Source organism: Equus asinus, chromosome 10 (genome assembly GCF_041296235.1).
Source record: "Equus asinus isolate D_3611 breed Donkey chromosome 10, EquAss-T2T_v2, whole genome shotgun sequence".
NCBI classification, from domain to species: domain Eukaryota; kingdom Metazoa; phylum Chordata; class Mammalia; order Perissodactyla; family Equidae; genus Equus; species Equus asinus.
Window position 1 is genome coordinate 41,138,658 of NC_091799.1, and position 19,512 is coordinate 41,158,169.

General features: G+C 38.7%; 1 long non-coding RNA gene across 1 annotated transcript; it reads left to right on the forward strand.

Annotated features, from left to right (window-relative positions):
* The first annotated feature begins 1,098 nt into the window (after nt 1-1,098).
* On the forward strand, nt 1,099-18,528 carry LOC139046470 (uncharacterized). The gene is made up of 3 exons (XR_011506572.1): nt 1,099-1,196; nt 16,541-16,759; nt 17,118-18,528. It is a non-coding gene; the product is annotated as an uncharacterized lncRNA (long non-coding RNA).
* The last annotated feature ends 984 nt before the right edge of the window (nt 18,529-19,512 follow it).

Genomic DNA, 19,512 nt, shown 5'->3' on the forward strand with positions numbered 1-19,512 from the left:
TCTAACAGTGACCCCAGTGGTCCCTGCCTCCTGGTATTTTTGCCCCAGAGTAATCCTCTCCCCTTGACTGTGAGCAGGATCTATGACTTGCTTCTAATAGCCTACAGTGGAAATGAAGGGATGTCATACATGGGATTATGTTACATTAGGTTGCAACTTTTCTCTTGCTAGCAGACCCTCTCTATTGGTGCTCTCCCTCACTGCTTTTGATGAAGTACACTGCCATGTGGAGAGGCCCATGTGGCAAGGAACTGAGGGTGCTATCCAGCTGACAGTCAACAAGGAGCTGAGGCCCTTGATCTGACAGCCCACAAGGAACTGAATAGTGCCAACAACCACACAACCTTGGAAATGGATCCTTCCCCAGGTGAGCCTCAGATGAGAGCCCACGCACAGACAAAACCCTGATTAATGTCTATGAGAGACCCTGAGGAAGAAGACGCAGCTGTGCCATGCTCAGATTCCTGGCCTAGAGGATGTGCATTGTTTTAGTGACTACAATGTAGTAATTCATTTTGCAGCTATAGATAAATACTACAGTGAGTTTCTTCTCAAATCAGAATATTGCTACTGAGAAATCGTTTCAGAGAAAAGCAAGTAGTTTTGATTGAGCGACTGTTGCCCTGGAATATAATATACCTATGTCAGGGGAAAGAACTCCAAAATGGATTTTCTCAGTCCTTCCCGTAGCCTATCCATACCTCCAATGCCTGGACCCTTACAATTAGCAGATATTGGTAGAATTTTCCAAAATTTTTTCACCTGAATTCCACAACAATGAACTCTTATAAGGTGTCTTTGAAATATCTGGTTCCCTAGAAGCAGAGACTTAGAAAGGGATTACAAAAGTGTTTTATTTTGTGTTCTCAGGAGGAGTGTGAGTAAAGCGGGAGAGGGAAAGGGAAGAAAGCCAAGCAAGATCTGGTCTCTCAGCTAGAATCTAACTTTAATCCTAGGCCCTTAGGAATCTCTGGAGCAGAAACTGCAGCTCAGAATTGATTCCATCTTTAGGCAAGGGGCCCAGCCTTTGTCTTCTTTGCCAAATAGTCATTGGTCACTGGCTATCCTAGAGGAGTCTGGGAGATTTGGATGAAGATAGAAGCTATGAGTCCTTAGCAACCAACACTCACAGCAACTAAGAGAGAGTTGCACCCACTCAGTGAAGGGCAGGGCACCAACAGCACCCACCAGAAAAGGTAGGTTGTATCCTGCTTTCCGGTGTCATCTTTAAAAGTGTTCTAAGCTATGTTATATCTGATAAACAGTCTTCAAATGTTTGTAATTGGCAATATCTTTAATTTCAGCTGGTCATTTTATTCAGTTAATGTGTGAGAGTTTATACATTTGCTTTTACCACGCTATCTTTCCCAAAGGTTTCCAAGTTTGTGAAAATGGGGTAAACCTAGGGGGTTGTTTATTTATGCATTCTGCATTGGCAAATTCAGAATGAGAACAATCTGCAGTTTACAAATAGGAACTCTCATTTATCTCTTATCCCACCTTACCCCCAAGAAGCAGTCTGTCAAACAGACCTCCTAAGTTAGGTATTTAAGCTTCTGCTTCAGAATGAAAAATAACTACTGCCTAACACAGATTGTGGGTTTGCTGGCCCCGTTCCCAATTGAGTCAGGGGCACAGAGTCTGGAAAAACAAGCCTGGCCTGCCGCTAGGGCTGTCCTCTCACAGTGCCCCCAGGGTGGCTGGCAAGCTTTCTGCCGTCACAGCTGGTATTATCCTGAGTTACTCAGCCAGAGGAAAATTGCTTCCTAATGGAACCCTAAGCCCTCAGTTCAATTTTCCGTTCAGGTCTGAAGAGTGCAATCCCAAGGACTCATGCTAAGCAGGGCCTCTTCAAAAATTATGGTCTGCGATCGTTTGAGAGTCAGAAATTTTCAATTATATAGCCTCCCAGGCTACATTTTAGGGAAAAACAAAACCCAGTTGTTTTTGCTCACTTGTTAAACACTAACCATTTTGTTCCTAGCTCCATTACTTTTTCTTACTTTCTCTCTTTTATGCAAATAAACAGCCCATTTTCAATCTTCCTTGAAATAGAAATGTAGGCTCTGTGTACAGGAAATATGTGGTTTTGAAGTTTGCTTTAAAAATTTTCTTTGGGAACAACTTGAATTTTTTTGACACTTTAAAGTTTCAAAAATGCTTTCACATCCATTGCATCACTTGATTCTCACCACAAGCCTGCAAAGTAGACAGGTGTTATATATAACCCTTAATTTACAGACTAGAATTCAGAAAGCATCCATCTTCTTAAAATCGTGCTGCTAGGAACAAACAGAACTGAGATGTGAACCAGATTTTCTGACTTCAGTCAGATGCTGTTTCTCTTCCTCCATGCTGCCTTTTTTTTTTTTTTTTTTTGGTGAGGAAGATTGGCCCTGAGCTAACATCTGTGCCAGTCTTCCTCTATTCTGTATGTCGGATGCTGCCACAGCATGGCTTGATGAGCAGTATGCAAGTCCATGCCCAGGATCCGAACCTACAAACCCCAGGTCACCAAAGAGGAGCACGCAAACCCAACCACTATGCCACTGGGCCAGCCCCACTCCGCATGTTGTCTTTTAACTGTCAGCAATAGGCATTCTCAATTTCTTTCTTAATCCTGGGGATTTTTGCTTTATTGTTATTTTTGCATTCAGGGATCCCAGAAACATACAACAGGACTTAGCAACGCCCCATTTAGTGTCATTCAACACTGGCACTCCCTTTATGTATTTCCACATTCTCGAATGAGGACCCTGACTTAATTGCCTCATCTGGACATGTTATTTTACCATTGTGACTCCAAGATGGGCTGGTGAGTCCCAAAACTAGCATATTATTGCAGTTTATTTGAATTTTATTGTATCACCCTTATGCTTTATTTCTACTGCGTTTCAAAGCAATCCTTAGCACGTGTGGTATCACTTAAATAAGACATAGCACTGCAAAGTAAGAGTTCTCTAAATAGTCCCTGTGCAACCACAGGAGGCCCCTTCCAAACCAAAAAGCTGTGAAACTTATCTGTGGGTCGGTTGTAAATTTTGATCTGGAGGCATACTTAATAGCTTTTCAGTGACTATCGTAAAGGGAGTATTTACTCAAAATGATGTCTGCTTATATTATTTCTTTGCCAAATTGCTTCCAGCAACTAGAAATCTGCTTGTTCCTCTCCATCAGTGTCCTCCCCAGAAAGGAGACATTTTCTGTTTGTGGACTACATGAAATATTTGATTTTACTGGACAATCTCTAAAGTTCAGCCAGAAGGACAAACAGCATATCCAATGATTCTCAACCTTTTCACTAAAGATGCTTTTATTATTTCTCTCCTTGACTTGAAATATTTCATCTGCCAAACTTCACATTTACCAAGGAATCCTTTATTTCCCCATTTTTAGTGACAACAAACATATATAACAAGAGCAAACGCATAGAGCACTTGATGTGCTGGGTGCTGTTCTAACGATTGGCATAATTAACTTTAACTTTTTGTTATCTTCATTTTACATGCAAGGCACAGAAAAGTCAGACAACAGGCAGCAAGTAAGAGCTGAAATTTGAGTACAGGCAGCTTAGCTCCAGAGTCAATACTATTCATCTCTGCATACGCTGCTTCCCGTTTGTAATATGCAGTTAGCACAGATCAGTGAAAACACCTGGCTCTTTTAATTTCAGAAAGGTGGAACCAATAAACGCGTGACTTCCTCCAATAGGCACACACCCCAGGTGGAAACCATTCTCCGTGGAGTCAGCTTACTGAAACCCAAGCTTCCACTCCTCCCTTTGTCAGCTTTATACCCTTAAATTCATCTTTGAAATTCCCAAGTCTCCAATTCTTAGGGTGAAAATAAGGATATTAAGATTTATCGTATCTATCTCATTCACTACTTAAAAAAGAAAAATGCTTTATTGCACAACTTAATATGTGCCAGGCACTGTTGCTAGATCTAAAGAAATTCAGAGTCTAGAGTGGAGGTATAAGAAAATAACCATATTTACATGCAGTGTGACAGGTTTATGCCATAGGAGTTATTGAATAGTAGAGGAGTTGAGAGGGAGAAATGTGTCACATTTCTCCAGAGTGGGCAGGAGGGGAAGGTAATGTCAAGAAAACATCATGGAAAAGATGATTCCTGAAATGCGTCTTAAAAGATCGGGACACATAATGATGGGGAAACAGCGTGTGTGAAAACATGAAGATACAAAGGGAAAAGATATGCCCTAATTTCAAACACTTCTTAAAGTACAGAAGACACAGTCCCTGGGCAGTTAGCAGGAGAGGAGACTGAATCACACAGAGAGCTGGAAAGGTAGAAATTGGGTGACAGGACAAAGCATTTTATAAACTCCAAAGCATAATATAAATAGACAACAGTATTTAGGATGGTCATCACTAAGGACACGAGTCATACTGAGGACTCAACATTTTCCTGAATTGCAGAATGCCAGCACAAGCACAGCTGTGGATGGTCCTAGAATCAGGGGTCCCTCAAACTTGTCAGAAGCTCTGAAAACTTTATTCCTGAGAGCTGCTCCTGAATCATGTGAGAGGTTGAAACCGTGACTTCTTTACCCCATCTCATCCAGAATTTCAAATGACACGCTGTAATCTCAATTAGCTGCTTTGCACCTAGAGAAGCCAAACCTGTGTTTCTGACAGAAGCTTAGAGAAATTCAGGAGACCCAAAGGATCCTAAACAAAGGACTTTTGGCCATCTCCCCTTCAGCCTGAGACAGAGAGTCTGGATTATTTGGATAATTGCTCCAATTTTCTATTTCACTTTGCTTTCGTAAATGAGGAAGGAAATGATGAGCAGAATAATTTAATTCAGACCTCCTGAAAACACATTTATTCTTCCTTCCCTCATTCACTCTCCATTTTACTTCTGGCGAATTTCAGTAAAAAATAGGAATATGCACTGTCTGCGGAAATTACACTGGCATAATAAATCCATGAAATTTTCAGTGGGGCACAGGTGGGAAGAAGACAGCTGTTGCCCGTTTAGGCAAATGTGCATGTTTTTTAAAAAGGAAATTGTGTATAAATTGACCAAAATAACGGCTTTTCTAAATAATTGAGATAATTCATGCTATTCTCCTTTTTGCTTTGTTAGTGTAAGCAAAAGTTTTATAGTCTTTAAAGATACGTTAAGTTTCTTTTATCTTTACTTTCTCAGGTGTACAAGGAAGATATTGGTAACTGTATCTGTGCAAATCTCACATGGATTTGATCATTTCATTTGCAGGCAAATTAACAAGATCTTAAGACAATACTGTGGCTACAGATTGTTTTGTTACATGTGTAGTCTATGTTATTTTATTTCAAACATGGAAATGAAATCAATGTTCCTGGAGCAAAGATTATCTGTAAGGTACCAGATTAGGCTTTGGGTGGAAAAGAGAAGTCCTACATCATCGTACCAGCTTTCAATTAAATTGGAGATAAATGGGTGACAAGTTTGCAAAATTAACTCATACTTCAACTTGGATGTGAAGAAACATGCAATTTTAAAACTAATTTGATGTTTATCTAAAGCCTTGATTTGATTAGTGAAAACAATAATGATAATAACTTTTATTCCTACCCTATTTAAACTTTAGTCTGAACCAATATTATAAAACAGTCCCTTTGGGTAATTTTCAATACTTTCTGAGTAAAATGTGTTTCATTTATCAGAGACTTTCCACTTCCCAGTTTCTCTTTCCAAGATAACATCAAATACACAGGGAAGAGTTTGCTATGACAAAGCTGCCAAGGGTAGGGAGAGGTGGCAATGGGGACCCTGGCCCTCATCCTTGTTCTTGGGCTTGCACTGGCTCTCATATTCTGACATGGGCATTTGTATTCTTACCTTCTGGCATTTGCAGCTGCTGGAGTAACTCTTGATCTGGATTCTTCCAACTTAGTCCATCCTGATATCAATCACTGAATGACTCAGCCTCAGAGTGCCTGCATCCACTCGACCAGCCCTGCAGTCCATGAAGGCCTTGACTCCAGTGTCCCTCCCCTCCCCTGCCACACAAGCCCTGGGACAGGCCCATGGCATCTCGGCTTAGCATCAGTACCAGACAAGAACCTCAGAGATCTCCCCAGCCCCCACCCACACCCCGCCAGCCCACCACCTGACAACACTGTGCTCTTAGCCTTATTTTACTCTCAACTATCTAGAACACTTCCTTGATGCCTGAGCCTTAGCATGAAAAGAGGAAATCAGAATACTTCTCTCTCCCTGCATCCATGTATTAAATATCATAGAAAAGTTCTAAATAGTAGCTAAACAGTTTTTTGCTATGATCGGTTACCCTAACAGAAAAATGTTCCAAAAGTCAGACATGCAATCCTCAATCTGCAGAGTGTTCCTTCCTCCCTTCCAAAAGCAGGAGGTCATTCACCTACCTTCATTTAACTCACTCAAATCATGCGTGCCAGGCACTGGTCTAGGCCTGGCTTCTCAGAGATGAAAAGCAGTCAGGCCAACAGTGTTGCCTCTCTAACGGCAAAGACAGAGAGACAGAGGCAATCACAGCACACAGAAATCTGCTGGGATGGAGGAAGCACAGGCCCTGGGGAGCAGAGAGGAGACACCTAGCCAGACTGGGGAGTCCAGGGAAAGCTGCCTGGTGAAGCAGCGTCCGAGCTGAGTTCTGAAAAAGAAACAGAGATTGTCTAGGGAATGACAGTAAGAGCATGTCATGAGAGGAAGCAGCAGTGTAGAAAGACAGGGAGGTGTAAGAGTGTGGCTCATTAGTGGAACTGCCGAGTGGCTTGGTCTGGCTCCCTTGCACATATTCCACATTCATGTCCCCTTCCTCTCTTGAGGGGCTTTGATTTTGACTTGATTTCTTACAGCTACGAACAAAGGCTTAAATGCAAAGTAGAAATGAACAGGGTCATATGAGATGAAAAAGTTGTCGATGGATACCTTTTGGAGATGAAAGCAGAAACATTTTATAATATTCTTTAAAAGAATATGATTTTGCTTTTAAAGAGTTCAGGCTGCCTCTTGGTTTCAAACAGCAGAATAATTGGCTATTGTTGTTGGTTTCTTTTTTTTTTCTATCTAAAAGAATTTCTTTTAATATTCTCCACCAATTACAGAGCAGTGTGAAGGTAAAGCACACAGGAAAATTCCAGAATTCATAAATGCCACAGTAACAAGGCAGTCTGCCTAAAGAATGCATGTTTAAACTACAGAATAACGGGAAAAGATTAGCATTGAATATTTTTGCTATGGTAGACTGTCTTCATTCCTACTTTTATGTAAATGAGGACTCTTTAAAATGCGTGCTTCTCACATTTATTTAGGCCATGTAGAAGTAAACAATATAAATTAAGGAGCATGATACGAGCATGGAGGAGTGGTCCAAGTACAGCACAAAAAGATGTTGAGAAAATGACAAAGGAGTAAAGGTTGAGGGTATTCCTAAGGTAAAATTCCTAGGAAATTACGCAAATTGGAATCATTTACTTTGGAATGGATGAAGCTTACCTCTAAACTTAGAACCATAAATGTTTATGCAGCTGACTAGAATTACCAAGATTACCTATCTAGTCACTCTAGTTGAGAGAAATTATTTAGAGGAAAGGTGAACAATTCATCCAAAAATATGTTAAACATCGTTTCAATTAGTCAAGACAATTCCACCTGCTAGAATGGCATATAAAAAGGTTTAAGTTGAAATCTTGGGTCTCTCCCTGCCTGATAAAAAAGTAAATAAATATTTATTCCCACAAGAATGTATCAATATTTCTACATTTTAAAGAAGAGAACTCCACCCTTTTCGTTCAGTTCAGTAGTCAACCTCTTTCTTCAAACCAGTAGATTTAACAAGTACTACTCATTCTTCTTCTTAAAATGTAATTGCCTGTGGTTTCCTTTAGGGCTTAGAGCCATGAAACATCCCTTCTAACAGAATTAGTTTGGTGTATAGAGGGGTGAGAGGGCATGGAGACCAAGCTGAGAGAGTTTTTATGGAGTCAGAGAGTTCCTTACTAAGCTCATGTGATTATTTTCACACCATTACTCCAGAAGTCCCAGTGTAGAATATGCTCAGTGTTTCTTAACGATTGCCGAGGCTAATGTCAAAAGATGAGTTTATAAGAAGGACTTCAAAATCTCCTTGATTAGGCTTTCTCCTCAAAATAGAGAAGGTCACAATGGCACACAGGTGGGATCCAGGGGTAACAGGCCAGTGATAGTGATTGGAGGAAGAGGGGAGAGGATTCTAAGCCCAGAATAGAACCTGTCCCTGAGATTGTATTCTGACCCAGTCTTGATAGTCCAAAACATGAGTTTTGGGGAAAGGGCCAAAATAGAAAAGCCAGTATCACCATAGTCTCTAAAACATTGAAAATAAAAGTTGATGTCTACAGGATTGTACAAGACATCTCATTTGTTTGACAGGAAGCCAACAGATGCTTCACTTGCATTGATAGGCTCAACTTGGCATCAGGAGCCAAAGTCCTCACCAGCAGTCCCCACTGTGGGAATCTGTAGACAGAAAAAGAGACAAGGATATGGCGGACAACATACACCATGGTTGCATATTTAGTGACACTATCAGCTTTACTAAAACTTAAAGAGAAGAGAGACTTGGAATAGGGCTGAAATTGCTGTCCTTGTAGAAATATCCAGAGAAGCACCATTTTTATTGTAAGACCATGATACATAGTTTTCCTTCTAGGCTGATGTGGGCTGAGATAAGAATCACATGATAAATTTCCTTCTGTGGCATTTAATCATGTCTCCGAGGTGCGAGTTTACCTGCTATGTGATCCATTCACACTTTAGCAGTTTATTATCTCCTTGCCTTCTATTGAACTAACTCTGGGAAAACAATAGGAAAAGTCAGAGGATGTAATCAAGCTTCCAGTTCCTCCTCCATGAAAAAGATACAAGTTCCAAATATACTCATTTGACTGGGACATTAGAAATAATAGTACACTCAAGGGAGGTGATTCCTGTCCGAGATATCTGATGTCTCATGAGATCAGAAGACCCAGGTCCTCTTTCTGCTGTGTTGGGCTCTGACCATCAGGAAGTTGACTTGGCAGTACTTCATAAGGATTATAAAGAAGATATGCTCTAGAGGAAGAAAGAGGTAGTTGTTGATTTCACACCTAGATTTAGCCTGAGCCTCAGTGCCCAGAGCTGGGGTTCTCCTGGTCATATTGACCTCAGTATTCTCACCTCTAGTCCTTCATGGTTTCTTTTTTTTTCTTAAGGATATAACATTACATTTGGTGACTGAAATGAGACTGAGATATCATGACCACATTATTCCTTTTGGTATGTCATTCCTTACCAACATGTACGGGAAATTTTGCTTTATGTCTGGAGAATGGAGGAGTTTGCTGCAGAGCAAAGCACAGAGAGGAGAATGACAAGGGAAGAAGCAGGTCCCCCTCTGGTTCCTAAGCCTGTGTTTAAGATCTGTTATTACAGGGGTGAAGGACTGACTATCATAGACCTGTCTTCATGAGGTTTTAGTCGAGAGGGTTGGCCATAATTTTATTCTTCCACACAAACGAGACTGGAGACAAGGAGAGCTACTTCGAGGGCACTGATGACAGACTGGGGTCATAGTCAAGGAGAAAGTAGATCTTCTTCCTTCAATGTGCATGGAACTCAAAACAGGTCTGGTCCCCTGAGGATTGAATATCTTGAGTTGGTGTCCTTAGCAAGAACATTGGGGTTCTCAGGGGAGGCAATTGGTAACATTGTGGGTTCTCTGAGCCAAGTGATTTAGTGGGTGACAGCTGAGGGGAAATGGAATACAGAACAGGAGAGGACAGACAGTATGTTTACTGGATGGAGATGCCTACCACTGACCCATTGTAAGGACAGAGAAGACCACCTTATGAAACTCTGGACATAACTCCCATCAGAAAGAAAACCCTGTGTGAATAAGAAATTGGATTTTATTCTTTGTCCCCCATGCCTGGCATTTGGTGGGTCCTCAGTAAATATTTGTAGTGGAATAGCTTCAGGATGCTTTAAGGGAGGCTGATTTCAAGAACTAGTTCAGTGAGTACTTGAGCTAGGATCCTTTGATCACTAAAATATTCATGACATAACTTGGTAGACACAAAGTAGTCAGTGGTATTTGTTTTGTGGGCAGACGGATTTAGTTTGGGTCACTCCATGAAAGAAGCTTTTCTCTTTGGGACAGGGATGGAGGAGAGAGAGGCAATTTAGGGCGAAAGGTGGGCATGACTTTTGCAATGGCAAATCCGGTGGGTCTGGGTACTGTTTCTCTTTCACGTGTGGAATGATGCTCTTGTTTTCCACAGCTCTGCTCAGCTTCATTGATCAGACAAAGAACATCTCTGGGCATCCTGAGAGGCCTCCAGAATTTCTCCCTCACTTGTGTGATTCTTAGATACCAAGATATGGTGACCACTGCAGTGCCCCAAATTTCCTTTGAATCAAAAGCTTCCTCATACCAGTCTGTACCAAGGCTCTGCTAATCCCACATCAGGCAGTTTCTCAGCATAAGGTGCCTGTTTAAAATGCAAATATATTACCTTGAAGAGGTAACATATTAATACATTACCAGCCATTAACACTACAACACAAATTAGTTTATCAGTCAGTCACTGAGTAGGCGTAGCCTCAGGGAATGGTACATAGGGTGGATTTGTTAATTTTTCCCCATTTTAGATTATGATTTATTATACAAACAAAAATTGCAGGAGGAATAAAGAAATCTAAAACAAGGACTAACTTCCCCCCTCCCATGGTCCTATTGTAGTAATATATTAATTGTTTTGTCTGGGTTCCCTTTCAGCTCCTATTCAAATTCAGAATCAGCTTCAACCCAAATGTTTTCCATTTTTTATGAATAATAATAGTTAATATTTATTAAGTGCTTACTGTGTGCCAGGCACTATCCCAGAAACACTTAAAGAAATTAAGTCATGTCATCTTAACAGCAGCTCATGAAATGGGCACTGCTTTATCCTCATTTTACAGGTGAGGGGACAGAGGCCCAGAGAAGTTAAGTAACTTGCCAAAGCCAGTAAATAATCAATTTAAATCCAAGCATTTGCCTCCAACATCCATGCTTTTAACCCCTGAACTAAACATCCCATTTACCAGTAAGGAAACTGAGGCATTGTGAGTTAATTAATTTGTCTACAGTTCCATAAATAATATGTGGTGGAACCAGAGTTTGAGCAGTCTGCTTGGTCCTGAGCCCACCCTCTTAACAACACTGTACAGATGACAGACACATTGTCCTAGCTGATACTCATAGCCTCTGAATGAAGGTGGTATCATTATATCCATGTTACAATTTTGAGGTCCAAGAAGACTGATTAATTTGCCCAAATGCAGATCATAAATGACAAACGCAGGTTGTAAATCCAGATCTTCTGATTCCATGTTTAGTACTTGTTTATGTTCTTTTTTATCTGCCTCTATTGACATTCAAATTTTTCAATATAGTTTAAACAAAATATATCATCTATATGTTTCCTACTTTATTCATTTAATGTAATTGAAGGAGCTTTTCTCTTGTTACTAAGTAGTTTTCATAATTATCATTGCATTGGTAGACTGATAGTACCCTGGGGTGATCAATCAAAATGTACTTAATCACCCTGGTTGAATTTTTTGTTTTCTTTATATTTTTCTGCTGTTATAAATGTCACAATAAAGACATGCAATATCCATGCAATATCATTTTGCTTTTAAAGTCTTTCTTCAGGAATGGTTATGTACAGAATCTCTCATTTTGTTTGATTTTCTAACAATGATTCAACCCTATGCAGAAAGCAGAGCATCATCTTTTTGCAGACAGCCATAGCAACAGACACTTCCCCAGCAGCTCCTATGTGTACGCTGTCTGGAGAGACCTGAATTTTTCTACTCAGTGGCTGCTTCAGAGGCATTCAGCAAATCAAACTGTGCCACCTACTTGCTTGCAGAGTGACCATCAACTGGAACATGGCCTTCTACTTTCTGGTGGCTGCTGCATGCAAGGAGCCAAGCCTGAATCTCAAGAATGGTTGTCACAGTTGGACTTTGGATCAATGTCATCTATCTGGGAACAGGAGCATACTTTTTGGAATTGCCTAGACCACTGAGCACCTGTCCCAACTGCGCCTGCCCTGTTGGGCTAAAAAGCACAAATGCCCAGTAATTAGTTGGGCATCTCTCTTAGTATAGTCACCAAGACAAAGTAAATTCTTACGATTCTCTTCTCATCTGTCCTCTAGAATTTAAATTCCTTGGGAACCGAATCTATCTTGGTTGAGTCTTGGTATGGGCTCTATACCCAACTGATCCTCAAATATTAATTTATGTCTTCTTGTTGGTCAAGAGGCATGCCTTATGCTTTATAGTCAGTTAAGTCAAACAACCGCTTTCCCTAAAATTAAAGATTGATGATTATGGGAAGAGTTTGTATACTTTGGATTGCATTACAGAGGTAATCTATTTATGCTAATTATCATGTCTCATTCCATAACATTTTCACTGAGTGAAATATTGATTTTTAAAAATAAAAGTCACCTTGAAAAAGTGAGGGGTAACATATTCAGCATAGAGCTGGAAAAAAATTCTTTTTAATTAATCTAATCTCACTACATAAATAGATTTGAGGAAACAAGTATTTTACAAAAGTTTATTATTATAAATTCTTCTTAAGGTTATATTTTTATGGAAGCACTCTGACTTAGAGAATAAGGTCTTCATAATGTCTTCTGTCAAAATAAATTATTGAGTTAAACAAATTTGGAGTTAAAGTATCAGTGCCAGAATAGAGGTAAATATTCACCTATCTCAGCTACAGCCAAGAGCTTTCCATTGCCAGATGCAAAATATGAGCTCTGCTCTTGAGAAAACCTATGTCTTAAGGCTATTTATGTCGTTGCCACTTTGAACATTTTCAATATTTAATTATGAATTTTAAATTTGTTTATCTTACAATTGCATTCTATGAAGCAGTTGAATATCAATTGTAACCAGCTGGGAGATGAGAAATAGAAATATACTGTGGCAACTTCTAAATATAAAACGTCAATAACAAAAATGAGTTACAAGCTATTAAATATTACTGTTAGGTAATTTTCCAAGTTCTACAATTTTCATAATCTATAGAGCAAAATTAATAAATATTTGCGTTATGACCTAAATTTCAAATTCTATTTTATAGAATGTAGGAAAAAGAGGGGTCAATTGTAGAAATAATTAAATCAATTCTGAGCTTTGTCTCTGGAATAAAATTCCCTGGAAGTTTTCTGTTCTTTTCCAGCTCTGCAACCCAGTGGGTTGGGTTCCCACTGATAAGCCCATAGAGCAGCAGAATAGCTGATCAAAGATAAATTGCAAGCATTTTCAAACTCTTGAGACCAAGTGTAGTGTTCTCCGGAGGTCCATCACCAACTGCTGCAGCAGCAGAGGGAGGCCAAGGCTTCAGGGATCCCAGCTCCCCCACTGCTTTCCAGCAGAGCGGCACCATTTTCGTCTGTTTTGCAAACCGGCTTTCCATATAAAAGTTCTTTCTCAGGGATTCACTGAGGATGAAGGTGTTGTACTGCTAAAACTATTGTTATAATTTAATGAAGATGTTAGAGAGTAGGTCAAGTCAATCATTTTTCTTTTCTTAACTTCTTTTGGCATTCTAAACAAAACAATTTTAGTACAGACTTAACTGATCATTTAAAGCAATCTGCAAAGTGAAACAGAGGTTAACAGAGACCAAAAGGAACACACTTGGATCTTTAAGTAACCTAACATACTAAGGAACAGAGATAAACTAGAAGATGACTGACACAGTAAATCAAGTGGTAAGGAAAGAAAAATGAGCTGTTAAGTCCAGAGGAAAAAAAAAAGGCAGACTATGCTTTCACTTTAAGCTTTGGTTCAAATATTTAAAGTGGGAAATGTTATTTTTTCAACATTGGTTTTGGCTCATCACAGCCGAGATTTTTCATAGATGTTGTTCAACTGGGATTATAAACTAAAAAAAGAGGAAAAGAGGCTAAACCAAGAAACAAGACTCAAAGGAGAGTAGAATGTAATAAAGGAGAGACTTCTTCAGGAACTAAGGTTTTTCTCTGTCTGTTAGACAGTCCAATCTACTCTTTAATCACATTATTCCTTCAACAAATATTTATTAAGGCTTTACAAGCGCCAAGCTATTCCAAGTCCAGTAAATTATGAAGAATGGTTTTATTGTCTCCATTAGAGAAGGGAAACTTTATATAGTTGGAAACTTTTCAACTCCTACTCTTATTGCACCTTCTTCTGGGTTCCTATAATACTTTCTCATGTTTTTAGTAGTATTTATCACATACTTTTAAAAACATAGTTATTTTTGCATATGTTATTCCCCGTATCAGGCTGCAAACACCTTAAAGTACAAACCAGGTCATGCACCTTGGGTCCTCTTATGTTGCCTTCTACACAGCAAGTATTCAATGTGTGTTTAGTGAATTAAATTTTAAAAAACCATGAAGAGAGATATCATTTACATTTTCAGAAAACATACCTTCAGTAATGAATTTAGAGCAGGCGAACTTTCATCTACTCACTACTATCCTAGGACATGCTAAAGAGCTATTGTTTATTCCATTTATTTCTACCAGAGGCCTAGAAGGTGGGTAAAGGCAGGTGCTATTAATTCTACTTTAAATATGGAGCAGCCGAGTAGCAGAAATCATGTTAAATATCATTTATTTTATAGAAGAGAAATCCAGGGCAAGAATGAAGTTCTCACACTTCATACCTCAGTGTTTTTTTTTTTTTTCCATGAGTTTCCACTATCTAATTATTAGCCAATGCACATAGCTGGCCTCTCTCTCCATTTTGGTGGTTTAGGTTGGTTATACAGGGAGAGAAAACTTCACGTTACTGGTCACACATCAGACAGTTCTTCTCAAATATCTATTCAAACAATCAGAGCTGTATGTTGGTGAAGAACACCTGAGAGACACTTAATGCTGTGTTCTGACGTGAAATGCTCATAGTACATACAGATATGCCAGATGTTGAAAAATCAAAACTTCACCCATTCAATTATTTATTCAGTACATATTTTAAAATATTCAAAATATTTACTATGTGCTAGGCACTGGGCAAAAGCTTCAAGGAGTTTACGATGTAATGGAGAGATAAAAATAATAAGCAAACTCCACTAATGAATAAAAATTATTGAATACAAAATACAGTGAAAGAATCAAATGCAGCACTATGATGGAGAATAAGATGGGGAAGGGATCTATTTAAAAAGAATGATTAATCCTCATATCATAGTTAGGAGGTGATAATTAAGCTGAGAAGGAGCCAGCGATATGAAATTCCAGAGAAGGGGCATTCCATAAAGAAAGGAAGAATGAACAAATATGCTAAAGTGGGTGAAATCTTGGGAGGGAAAGTAAAAGACAACATGACCAGAGTGTGGTGAAAGAATGAGTTGAGATTCTAGAAATAAACAAGGGTCATTCCATGCCAGTCCTTTTAGACCAATATAGGTAGTTTGGATCTGATTCAAAGTGCAATGGAAATCCATTAAAATATTTTAAAGCAGGCAAGTAGCAAAATTTATTTTTGAAAGATCATTCTGGATGCTATAGGGACAATAGATAGCAGGGAGAAGTTCAGTAAAGGGAGTAGAGAAACCCAGGAAACTGTTGAAGTAGTTCCAAGTACTACTATTATATGGCTTAAATTGGAATGCTGGTGATGGATGTGTACAGTGATGAGATATGAGATGTAATTTGTGGGTAAAACATACAGGCCTTATTAATAGATTAGAAGTGGAGGGACAGAGAGAAGAAAGAACAAAGGATTTTCCCCAGGTTTCTGGATTAAGCAGCTGAGGAGAAAAGCTGTACTATTTACTGACGCGAAGAAGACTATGAATGGAACGTGATTCACAAGACTGATGCTAAACATAGGCTGTCTGTAAAACATCCAAATGAAGATGTCAAATGGGCAGTTAGATGTCTAAGACCGGAGGTCTAAGAAAATGTTGGACCCAGAGATATAAATTGTAAGTCACCAGCACATAGATGATATTTAAATCTGTAGAAATGTATGAGACCTATTACCAAATAAAGGCTTTAGGGAGAAAAAAGAGAGGCCTATTACAAAACACTGAAGAACTCAAACACTTAGGGATCAGTACAGAGGAGAGGAATCAACGATAGAAGCTGAGAACAAAGGGAGAGAAAGAAAACTAGGCACACGTTACCAAACAAGAGAGAGCAATGTTTCAGGGAGATCTTCAATGTCAAATATGCTGAGAGGTCACCTAAAAGAGAACAAAAAGAATATACTAGATTTGTCAACATAGATGTGTCAGAGACCTTAACAAGAACGGTTTTGGGGAAATGGTTGGGGGCAGAAGCCAGAGTGGAGTGGGGTTGACAAGTGAAGAGTATCTGACACAGTGCTCAGAGAACTTTCTGGAGAAGGTTGGCAGTGGGAGGGCCGTTCATGCATTTGATTCTTTTGTTTGTGTTGCTCATTCAGTTGATTAAACAAAGAATATCTAATTTTAACAATGAAATTTTCTGATGATCCCTTCAAGATAGATGCGTTGCAAAATGTACTTGCAAGGAATAGTAGTCTGCAATAAAAAAGAATGAATGAGTGATACCTGCAACAACCTGGATATATTTTGCGGACATGCTGAGCAAAAGAAGCCACAAAAAGGAGGACACACTCTATGATCTCATTCATATGAAAAGAAAATGCATACTAACCTATAAAGACAGAAAGCAGATCAGGAGTGACCTGGAGGCCAGAGGTAGGAGGGACTGCAAATGTACATAAGGAGACTTTTGGGAGTGAGGGAAAAATTCTTTATCATGATTGTGGTGGTTTCAGGAGTATATACAGCTGTAAAAACTCATTGAATTATACACTTTAAATATATGTTTAAATACTATACACTTTAAATACAGTTTACTGTACATAAATCATAAAACAAGAAATTTGATTATGTAAGCTAAAATTCCAAATATTTTCTTTCAAAAATTATATTGTTAGAGTTCAGTTATTAATTAGTGGTGACTTCTTTTATTCTTTTTTTTTAGAGATTGGAACCTGAGTTGAAAACTGTTGCCAATCTTTTTCTTTTTCTTTTTTTATTCTTCTCCCCAAAGCCCCCCAGTACGTTGTTGTGTGTTCTAGTTGTGAGCACTTCTGGTTGTGCTACATGGGACGCTGCCTCAGCGTGGCTTGATGAGTGGTGCCATGTCCAAGCCCAGGACCCAAACCGGCGAAACCCCGGGCAGCGGAAGCAGAGCAAACAGACTTAACCACTCGGCCACGGGGCTGGCCCCTAGTGGTGACTTCTTAGTTTTAAATCCTTCAATGTATTTTTAAAAGATTTCTCTGTTCTAATTCTTGCCTATTAACTTTTGCTTGAAAATATAATCTAATTCCTTTGGAGAACAGGAGAAAACAGATATTAGTATGAATCAGGATATCAAAAGCAATTGAATTACAGAACTAAAAAATTATTTTTCCACTCATATTACCTGATTTTGTATTTTAACATGCAAATACATTCAGAAATCTCGTAAAAAAATGTACTTGCAAGTAATGGAATGACTTTATCTGACATAAAGAAGTGTTGACTGTTAGTCAAATAATTGTCAAGAATATCTCTTCAAAAAAATGATAATTTCAATTTTAAAACAGTTGCTCTTAAACCATTTTTCTGACAATAATTAGAAGAAAGGACTAATTGTCTATCAAGGCAATTACTAGCATATGTTAATAAAAGCTTATCACAAGAAGATAAGAGTATATGTACCTTTTTCATCTCTATAACAGGAAGCATATATATAATTCAACTAGAAGTTGTTTGGGGTCACTGAGGAGCATGGTAAGTGCTAAGTTTAAATCTTTGTTCCCAAGATGCTGAAATTGAGACACGACGTAAGCACTTTTAAATTATCAAACACTACCAGAACGAATGAGAGAAATGAGAAGAGCTGTGAGAGTTTGAAGAAGCATGAAGGTAGAGGCCTTATATGTTTTCATTAAACTTACATGTTAAACAACAAACTTTTATGGATCTGAGCTTTTACATAAGTGCATGACAAAATTGCAGAAGATGAGTCAAACAGATGCTTCATTAAGCCAGGGATATATTGTGGATATTAGTATGAAACCTCACTCTCTTATAAAAAGATATGATTTTCCTGCCAAGTTATTCCTTTCAGAAGCTTTTTGATATAATATTTTTCAACATTTTCTTTTTATCCAAATATAAGTTCTGCGGGGATTGACATCTATTTTCGTCTGTTACAAAAGGAACAAAATTAAGTCTTGTAACTGTTAGGAGTCTTTCAGTTGCAAGTGACAGAAGACATAAATCAAAACGTCCAGTGGTGGGGTAACCCCCGCCCCAAACCGCATGATGAAAATAAGAGATGGAGCCTTTGCCAAAGGTACTCCAAGAAAGGTGGAAAATGGATATTATGCCATAAATAAGAGAGGTCCATTGCAGTCCAACAGGGGCAAAGCCACATTATTGACTAGCCTTTCTAAAAACGTTCATGGTTGTAGAGAAAAAAACCAGAGAATAAGAACTATCATTTCACCAGAGTAAGCTACTGCTTAAGATGTCTTATCTAGATCCATTCCTTTGGGATTGTCAAATTTTAATTTTCCTTTCTAAAAATCATTTTAGGCATCTTTACTGAAATAAAGAGTGATTTCCTACTGTTCTAATTAGCCTTTCATGTCCCTCCCCAAAGACTTTTTCTCATGCACAAACTAGTGGGATACATGAAAGGTTTACCTCTATATTTAAAAATAATCATAAATCTGAATTTCTATCAGGAACCTAAAACTATATATAAATCTCTGTGGCCTTTCTCATATGAGCAAATGGGTTATCTACTAATTAGTATCTTTTTAATTAATGATCTTTCATGCTCTTCCCACTATTAAAGGTAGAATTCCTAACTCTATGCTATTTTCAAGTAGAATACAACTCAAATTATATTTTCATCTTTATCTAGGAAGCCCTGCATTAGCTAATCCAAGGAAATGAAAATCTGTGTCGGACTGTTATATCATATTAAGCTTATAATATATAAAAGAAAACACTTACGTTTGTGTGCATATAGTGTCTTCTCAACTTAAAAATTATCTTCGTATGACAGTCTTTCTACTAAATGATAAATGAACAGTTACTTTTTGTGTGTTTGCGTGTGTGTGTGTGTGTGAGGAAGATTGGCCTTGTGCTAACATCTGCTGCCAATCTTCCTCTTTTTGCTTGAGGAAGATTGTTGCTGAGCTAACATCTGTGCCAGTCTTCCTCTCTGTTATGTGGGATGCTGCCACAACATGGCCTGATGAGTGATGCTAGGTCTGCGCCCTGGATCCAGGCCTGCGAACCCCAGGCTGCAGAAGCAGTGTGCATGAACTTAACCACTATACCACCAGGCCGGCCGCCAGAATTGCTTTTTAATTTCAATGTTTACCATCTTTGGGTTTTAATCCCAGAGATTAGTTCAATTTCTCAAATCAAATAAGTTTGAG